Below are 8,720 nucleotides of genomic sequence, written 5' to 3'. Positions count from 1 at the left end.
AAAAAAAAAAAAAAAAAAAAAAAAGATCGATTCTTAAGGTTAGGTTCAGAAACGCAAACGCCATTGAAAATTGAGTATCATTATGAGTACGGTTTTATCGAACGATACGATTTGTAGATTCTCGGGCTTCTCCCACTATTGGTACTATTGGTAGAATATCGTTCCGGATGACTTCTGCTCTGTGAATCTAACATTTAGGAATAGATGGAGGCTTGTTACCAATCACAATACATTCCATATAGCTCAAAACTTTAATTTGTATAAACATCAAAATCGTCCTCATTTGTGCCAAAACCAATGGACAACGTCGGAAAAGTGAAGCTGAATTCAAACTTTTTCTAAATTTGCTAACTTGCTCAGCATGTATTCCTCAATAATTTTCGTCGAGAGCCCTTCTTGGAGAGCCATCATCCTTTGGGGTAATTTCAGCCATTAAGAAAAGAGAGGTCCATGTTTTCCACCACGTGGCTACTTCTCGGGAAAGTAAAACTTTATCTTGATGTCTTAATATTTTAGTTTGTTTACAGCGACATCACAAAGTATTAAGAAACAAAATATGGGAAATAAATCCGTGTAGTTGTTTCAATGGTTTTTGAAATGAAATCTGATTGATGTCTGTTTTTTTTAAACCCCTAACTCGTCATTTCTGACATATGGTGAGGGGGGTTTATCTATAGGTAACCAACCTATTCTAACCATTTTTTGTGCAAATTTTAATTACGTTGGACCGCTACGAAATAAAAGTCACCCACCAGGACGGATTTGAATCGGCACCGCTATACTATCGAGGCAATCAATGTTTGACGCCTTAACTCCCTCGGCTAAAACAGCTCCACTCTTTTACCTCTCTATTGGTTGACTATGAACTAAAGCAATGAATAAAAATAATTTTTGATTGCTTACTCTATAGATTTGATTCACTTAGCCTCTTGAGGACCTAACAAAATAGGAAATAAATAAACAAAAATTTAACTGCTTCTATTCACAAAAACAATTATCTTGCTGAAAGAAAACAACTAATTTATCAATAATCTACACTAATCAACAATCAAAGATATGTAAAAACTTCAACTTATGTAAAAACACCTTTTAGGATCAAGGTACAAATATACAAAGTCGTCTCATCTTGAAATGAGAACTTCATAAAATCCAATTTACTCCCCTTACTGTGCAATTTTGAGCATTATAATAATATGCGTCCCTTGAACATTTCTGTTATCCCTAAGCTCCATAAAACTGTTATGAAACTGCTAAAATCCTACCTCTTGGATAGCTTATAAATCTCAATATTTAACAACTGTAAAAATCACACGAAACCGGCGCTGAACTTCTGAGTACTTTAATAAACTTAATAGTTTATATAACTTATATAGTTAATATATAAAAAATAATTAACTGTAATAGTTCCGCGTCGAATCAGTAATAATTATTATATCTATAGCAAAATATTAATGGTTATAAAAGGCATATCGAACCCGTGGTATCAATTCCAACATCAATAGCTGTTACACACTTCCATCCACCGGGCGTCGTAGACAAGATTAATCTTCACGATATTCACACACCATCTCGGTTCGGCCGTTCGTAGCCGTGTGAGTGAGTAGAGCGCCAACTAACTCATCACCGCAGCTGCGTTGGTTCGAATCCGGCCTGAGGGTTCAACTTTTATTTCTGTGCTGGTCCCATGAAATGAAATCTTGACCCCACACCATGGTTAGAACAGGGTGGTACCCGGTAGGTAAGGTCAAAAATGACCATGAAAGGGGTCATCGGAAAAATATCCTATATCTCGGTTTATCTCTTGGACGAGTAATTCAGCCGTGTTTATTATTTTTTTTACATTTAGTTTCACGTCAAGCACAAGAATTTAATATGTCTACTTTAACCATAGTGGTGCTATTATTTCAATTATACTGTGTGCAGTCTCCAAAATTTTCTTTAGTCCCCTAAATTGTCCCGTTGAACTATTTTTCCAATAACCAAGTAACTTATTTTCAGTATCTTAAGGTATTTTGCTTCTATCAAATTCAGCGGCCACGTTTCCCACACGTAAGGAGAGTGAAGATAATAGTTTCGTAAAATTTAATTTCATGTTTCAGGACAGAGAGTGCGAACAAAATTGTTTTTCAACAGAAAAATAACTTCACGCCAATAATGTCACCTTTATTTCTTCATGAATTTTGTCAAATTTTACCAGTGGGCATTTTATAAATGGAGATAAAAACTATTAAGGGATCCTTTTCGGTTAATCGGGAAACCATTCCCTTTTGATTAATAATAATTCTAAGAGCTCTTCGAAGTTTTGAAGGGTCATATTGGGCTAATCGATCACTGCCGTCGTCTCTTAAAACTTGTAATCATAAACACCATTCAGTCATTAACGGAATAAATGCATTAGGACGAAGTGGCAATTAAAATTTAAAAAAAATAAAAACAAAATACGAGTAAAAATCAAAATTATAATCCTTTATTTGTACTATTATTATAACAAGGAAATAGCAATGGTTAATAAATTGAATATTACCAGAAATAAATCAGTAATAAACGGCGTTGATGACCAAGGACGTTTTATGCCGTGTAACGAAATAAAACGAACGAACGAAAAGTTCCGGACAGATGTTAGTAAAAAAAAAAAAAAAAATTGATAGTGCCAAAACTAAATGGGGTGTGCCGTTGCGATTTATAAGTTCTCCGGATAGTCGACGCCTTAGAGCGGATAAATTTAATAGAAAAAAAAGTGACGTAAGGCCGAAGTCTGAATGTATTTTAGGCATATGTCATAAATATCATATTTACAGAGCTACTAAAGTTATATACCGTTACATAACTACAATAAAAAATCATATAAAAGTTATTTTTACTTTAAATTACTTATATACGGAATACAAAGTAAGGAAAAATATAGCGATCGTGACAAATTTCAAATTTCAGTTTTGGACGGAAATACACGTTTTGGGGCTCCTGAGTTTAAATAACCAAGTCTCATAAAATAGTGTGTGTGTGTGTTTCTGTGGATGTGGTCAGCATAGCTCCAAAACGAAAAGTGGTACGAAACTGAAATTACGCATTTAAGGTAGGTGTCTGGCTGGGATGAGACAGCAAGCGGTATAATCGATTAACCAGAAGAACTTTTTTTCTCAATGACGAATGTTTGAAAAAGCTTCTAAAGTACCTTTTGTTTTTTTATAATATAAATAAAAAGTTCTCATTTTTGACAGTACTGATTGATAAATACAAAATACTTCAAAACATTATGAATAACTGAGAGAAAAATATAGACAGGATCGAATTCTGAAACAACCAAGACTTAATCCCGATTGTAAGCGAATGTTTACAACTTCTTTATATTTGTTATATCGTCTTATTCTTGGCAGGAAAATTATTAATGTCGGTCTTTTCCATCACAAGAACCCTGAACCATGTATATTTATAGCAACAGAAATATAAACATTTTAAATTTTCATTCTTTCTCGTCTTAATAATTCGCTATGTGGAGGTCAACAAGTATTGTTAATTAACCCTAATATAATTATTTGCAGTCATTCTTACCTGAATATAACAAATCATGTGCTATTATATTGTGTGTATATTATTTCCTTAATCATGTATCATCATGTATCATCATGTAGCCAGAGGTGTTACAACTGTTTCAAATTATTGTTCTTATAGGACCAAGTGCCCCAGAATAAAGATTGATTTAAAAAAAAAAAAAAAAAAAGAAAAAAGAAATAATATGAATCCTCTCCATACAACGATTTAAAAAAAAAAACCCATGGAGATTAATTACACCAAAATATTATTCTCTTTAGCGTAAATTTATTTAAATTAACTTATTTTTTATTAATATTGTTCTAAAAGCATAATTTTTTTTTAATATTTATTAATTGCTATTTACAACTGTACATTATAATACATTTAGTAAATCTGATCTAAGTTAAATTGGAGTGTTACAGGCGTGTAGAGAAACTACCCATTGGTAGCACTCTAATGACATTTTACATTAGCTGGTCTCGTGGCCATCTTCTTTTCTGGCGCCTCGGAGGATTGTCAGGAATGGAAGAGGATGCAAGATTAGAAATTAGGGGGGTTTGAGTGGTTAGAGAGTTTATAATGGAAGGAGTGATATCTGGTTCGGGCTAGATCGGTTACATAGGGAACATTAAGGTCTTTATGTATGATTTTATTTGTGACAAAGTAAGGAGCATTGAGGATTTTACGAAGGATTGTAAAAAGCATAATTATAATTAATTGTGGTTTATAGTTGAAACTTGTAATTATACTACAATATATGTATTACAACTTTTTTTTTGTATCGCAATATAGGCGATCATAACGACCCACACCTTGTTAAAAAAAAAAAAATGTCCTCGTTTACAAAACAAAACAAAAAAATTAAAATCTGTATTAGAAACCTATTTAGGTTAGGAGTTTTAATTCTGCGATGTTATTTGTGTGGAATTAATACAAGAACCGCGAAGAAAAAAAGTTATTTCACCCCAATTATTTATTACTTTAATGAAAACTATGAATAATTGCTAGTCAAAACTGATAAGTCTTCCAAGTAGAGGTAAAGGGAATAAAAAATGCCGGCTGTTTCAAAACCTTAAAAAACATTAATTTTTCATTCGGGGCTCTATATCTTAAAAACTACCAACAACACTAGAAAATCTAAAAGAATATCATTAAAGCAGAGTAAATTTGCTGAAATATTAGCCCTAATAGAGCTATTTATGTTCAATCTTTCTCGAATTATAGCCTTTTGAAAAGCAACATTTCATAAAAATATTGTATGGAATGTACAGAAAGATCCGTAGTTAGATATGAAAAATCATTTTTTTTTTTTTTTTTTTTAAAAAGATAAGACCAACAAAAAATAAAAGTTATAAATTTTATTGTAAGCTTTCGAAATAGTAAACCATTTTCGAAATCAATGGACTAGCAAGAGGTATATAGAGCGTGAAGTAGGATTTCATCTCCCAATGAGTTTGCTTTCTCTGTACTATTGTATTCGTTTTCAGGAGACATCGAGTGCTCTAGAGGTTCACCATTTCTTTTTCTATTAATTTTACTGCTAAAAAAAAAAAGGAAGAGCAACAAGTTGTTCAATTAAAAAAATTATATCATTTAAATAAACAATAATTTTACTACATAACAAAAATTAATAGAAAAAAAACTGAAAAAAAAACTCTGAACCAGTTAGTGATACCAACAAATGTCCCAATGGCGTTGAGAAACGACGAATCTGTAATTATAAAAGTCATTAAATTCATCCATCAGACTAACTTAATAACCAGCCTTTAATTATTATAATTATTTATTTATTTGCCTTATTTTTAAAATTAGAACGGTCAGTTATCTTCTTTTCACCATCCTTTCCAATATCGTAACGATTATTAAACAAATTATAATTGCCACAAATTTAATTATAATTGGTGCGGATCAGTACACCATACCAAAGCTATGACTAAAACAAGTAGGCCTTACCAAAGCCAACAACCAACGGGCGTTGATGACCAGGCTGTTAAACGCCCTTTCAAAACTAACAAACAGCAAACAAAAAAACGTTCAAACCAATATAATTTCTACTACAATAAGCCATTGGTTAGACATTTTGATTAAATTGTACACTTTATAATTAATTTCATCCCTCGTTTATTTTTTAAAATGCATTATTATTCTATAAATGACTTGTTTATGAAATTATTTACAATCAGTTTATATCAGGAATAAATAAAATGTTTTCTTCAGTTTTTACCCTATAAAAAAAATTAAAAGTAACCAAACACTAGTTAGTGTCCGTAATGCATTGCAAAACCCAGAAACCTATGGCTAGGAAACATCACCAGTAATCAAACATAATAATATTCATATAAGTATAATTAATTGCAATTATTATTAATAAAAACAAATATTAAAAATTTTGTTTTAATTTTTTGAATATTTATATTCAATATTCAATAATATTTATATTTTTGAGCAACAAGATGATACACAGAAATTTTTTGTATTGGTGAATTTATGTAGGTAACGAAAATTTAAAATTTTCACAAAACAAAAATAAAATATGTAAATTAATTAAGTATAAATGTGTTGTGCATTAATGAACTCACAACCTTCGAAATCGGCCAGATCTTAGTACGAACAAACCCAGGCTTGCTCAGATTCTATTTTTACCCATATCAAGTTCACGTATGCCTTAATGGTTTCCGCTGTAAAGGTTCACAAAGCAAACTAATTAGAGCTAACATAATCGGTAAGCTATTAATATTTATTTTTATTACATTTTGAGAATATTTATAACGATACAATAGCACTCACGTGACTTTTATGTGTATGGAAACCGGCAGTTTGACGTATTTTGAAATCCGTTCTTCGAAACAGTTGTAGTCAGTTTCTAACTGAGCATTTTAAAATTATTAAATATAAAATAAATTAATTTCTTCTGAAAATCTACAATACAAATGAGAATCCTTTCTAAATGTTTAATTGAAATATATACGAGGTTGGAAAATATGTATAATGTTGTTAGAGTTTAACTTTACCAGTGATGCGGCGAGAGGGATGCGCTGGGATCTTATGAACTCTGCTTTACCCCTCACGTGGGGGATAGAGTGGGCTCAGTGATCCTCAGGTCGATTGTGTAAATATTGTATATAGGAGAGTAAATGTGACTAGAGGTTCTTTTATTATTATCATTATTTTATAATGATTTTATTTATTTATTTTTTCATGCACATAGTTTGATTATGTTCATTTTCTTTATTATTTGGTTTGTATATATTTTAAGAGAGATTTTATTTATTTTTATGCACTATTTTTTGCATTTATTTATTTTTCATTCTTATTTTATTTTATTTTTGTAATAATGTGATCATTCATCACTATTACCTATAGGCCTCAACGGTGTGGCAGATTGTAATATCTATCAATAAATAAAGTTTCTGAATGAAAAAAAAACATATAATATAAGAACATTTTTTACATCTAACCTATTACATCACTTTTGTTTTCAACTAATACAAAAGAGGAAATAATTAATAATGCTAATTAGAATTAAGAATATAATTAATATGAGTGATTCTCAGATTATTTGCCAACATTCATTAGCAAAAATATTCAATTGTTGCAAACCGTTTAATATATTCTAAATTTACTGAATGAATAAAATTACCAGTCAATGTCTGCAGTTTTTTTTTTTTTAATTTACTAAATTGGTGTTGAAATTTACAACATTAATTATGATTTTGTGATATATATTAAAAATTTAATTATCATAGTAAGTCCCTAATTTTATATTTGTTTGATCATGATCTACCATTACCTTTTTCATGTATTCAGACAATTACGGTATTTAATTAATTTTGTAAATTGATATTCTTTTCTGGTAATCAATTGGTGGGCAAGTGTAATTAATGTCTAATAGTACCTAAACAATTACATAGAACATTAGTAATTACTCTATTTCGTTTCAATATTACAACTTTGCTAACAAATACCAGGCGTTTATGAAGGTTAAAATACTAATAAGATCAATAAGTGGTTAATTCTTATTATAAGTATTAAATAATTACTTTTTGTAGGGGAAACCTAATAATTTGTTTGCTGTAGTGACCAAAGGAGTAATGTTTTTATAATTGCTTCTGTGTTTTTTGATTATCCTCATATCCAGTTCTTTTCGAGGATTCACCAATTTACATCATTTCACAATCATTTTAGTCTATTTTGTATACAACATTCTTTTTATCAATCATTCTTATTTTGTCTTTCATATTAATAAAAAAAAAATTAATTAATTATCATAGTAAGTCCCTAATTTTATATTTGTGTGATAATGATCAACCAGTACCTTTTTTTATGTATTCAGACAATTACGGTATTTAATTCATTTTGTAAATTGATATTCTTTTCTGTTAATCAATTGGTGGGCAACGGTAGCAACGTGGCAACGCGCCTGCCTACAAACCCAATGGTTGTGAGTTCGATTCTCCAGCCCTACCCGGAGATGAACCTCCACGGTCTGTCGCACCATTAAAAAAAACATAATTCTCTATACTATAATCAGGCTGAGCGCTAATGTCATATTTTCTTATGGTAATTATGTATTTCTTAATTCGCTGTGAATGATATTGATAAAAAAGGATTATATAAACTTCATTTAATTTTGTTTTAACGATAAAATATTATTATGTATTTAAATCACCAACTAAAGTGATACAAATATATAATGAAGATCAATTAAAAGTGATAATTAAATTGAATACATTAGATATAAGCGACTGCGAACCTGAAATAATATATTACACTCTCAATTAACTACAAAGCTGTGCCGGTGCTGTATTTAAGTTGAGTTTTCTTATAATTTTCCACGGCCTATTGAAAACCCGTGGAAGGGTTTTAAATTGCTTATTCCTAAAACCTATTATACCCTTCAACGTTACTGTATTACGCCGGTGGCATTGAATAAATTGAACGTGTGATTGGAAGGGCACGTAACTAAACGTAAATTCAAATCAACCATCAGAGAGGAAATCTCTTTGTGTCTGAACTAAAAGCATGACTTTTAGTCAAAAAGTTAATCCTGAAGAAATTATTTTTTGATTAATTAAAAAAAACCAGTATTCATTTTACAAAAAGCTATTTCCAATCTAACTAAAAACGTATTTATATATTAATAAAGTGTTAGAAATAATATATTCAATAAATGAGATCATAAAATAAAT

The 8,720-nt window shown here is 30.1% G+C and overlaps 1 protein-coding gene across 1 annotated transcript in view; it reads right to left on the bottom strand.

The window, feature by feature from the left end:
* Positions 1-8,720, bottom strand: part of Ptp36E (protein tyrosine phosphatase 36E) — a gene marked incomplete in the record, with an annotated part of 427,312 nt that overhangs the window by 341,326 nt on the left and 77,266 nt on the right.

This window comes from Halyomorpha halys, unplaced genomic scaffold, assembly GCF_000696795.3.
Source record: "Halyomorpha halys isolate HHAL.00 unplaced genomic scaffold, Hhal_1.1 Scaffold709.1, whole genome shotgun sequence".
In the NCBI taxonomy this organism is placed as follows: domain Eukaryota; kingdom Metazoa; phylum Arthropoda; class Insecta; order Hemiptera; family Pentatomidae; genus Halyomorpha; species Halyomorpha halys.
This window is presented reverse-complemented; position numbering and strand designations above follow the sequence as displayed.